This window comes from Arachis stenosperma, chromosome 10 (assembly GCF_014773155.1).
Source record: "Arachis stenosperma cultivar V10309 chromosome 10, arast.V10309.gnm1.PFL2, whole genome shotgun sequence".
Classification (NCBI taxonomy): Eukaryota; Viridiplantae; Streptophyta; class Magnoliopsida; order Fabales; family Fabaceae; genus Arachis; species Arachis stenosperma.
The window spans coordinates 78,620,278-78,621,434 of NC_080386.1; the positions used below are offsets into that span (position 1 = coordinate 78,620,278).

The window sequence follows — 1,157 nt, forward strand, 5'->3', positions numbered from 1 at the left end:
TCGAAAAAGAAAGAGGCATGGCCGAACCCAACAACAATGCAAGGAAGATGCTTGGTGACTTTACTGTACCAAATTCCAACTTACATGGAAGAAGCATCTCAATCCCTGCCATTGGAGCAAACAATTTTGAGCTAAAGCCTCAATTAGTTTCTCTGATGCAACAGAATTGCAAGTTTCATGGACTTCCATCAGAAGATCCTTTTCAGTTCTTAACTGAATTCTTGCAGATCTGTGATACTGTTAAGAACAATGGAGTTGATCCCGAGGTCTATAAGCTTATGCTTTTCCCTTTTGCTGTAAGAGACAGAGCTAGAATATGGTTGGACTCTCAATCTAAAGATAGCCTGAACTCTTGGGATAAGCTGGTCACGGCTTTCTTAGCCAAGTTCTTTCCTCCTCAAAAGTTGAGCAAGCTTAGAGTGGATGTTCAAACCTTCAGACAGAAAGAAGGTGAATCCCTCTATGAAGCTTGGGAGAGATACAAGCAACTGACCAAAAAGTGTCCTTCTGACATGCTTTCAGAATGGACCATTCTGAATATATTCTATGATGGTCTGTCTGAATTGTCTAAGATGTCATTGGACCATTCTGCAGGTGGATCTATTCACCTAAAGAAGACACTTGCAGAAGCTCAGAAACTCATTGACATAGTTACAAATAACCAGTTCATGTACAATTCTGAAAGGAAACCTGTGAGTAATGGGACGCGTCAGAGGAAGGGAGTTCTTGAAATTGATGCTCTGAATGCCATATTGGCTCAAAACAAAATGTTGACTCAGTAAGTCAATGTGATTTCTCAGAGTCTGAATGGATTGCAAAATTCATCCAACAGTACTAAAGAAGCATCTTCTGAGGAAGAAGCTTATAATCCTGAGAACCCTGCAATGGCAAAGGTGAATTACATAGGTGAAGCCTATGGAAAGACCTATAATCCCTGATAAACCACTATTTTATGGTTTATAATGTGTTTAATTGTGTGGTTTTATCATGGTCTTTACCCACTTATTCATATAATTAGCATGCATTTATATTTTCTTCCTAAAATTATTACATGATTGAAAACATGCTTCTTTGGTCTTAATTTAGATAATCTTAATCCTCTCTTATTACCATTCGATGCCTTGATCTGTGTGTTAAGTGTTTCAGGCTTTATAGGG

The 1,157-nt window shown here is 38.4% G+C and overlaps 1 non-coding gene across 1 annotated transcript; it reads right to left on the bottom strand.

The window, feature by feature from the left end:
- Window positions 1–410: 410 nt before the first annotated feature.
- LOC130959701 (small nucleolar RNA R71) lies at window positions 411–518 on the bottom strand. Its single transcript, XR_009078770.1, has one exon. It is a non-coding gene; the product is annotated as a small nucleolar RNA R71 (small nucleolar RNA).
- Between the last annotated feature and the right edge of the window lie 639 nt (window positions 519–1,157).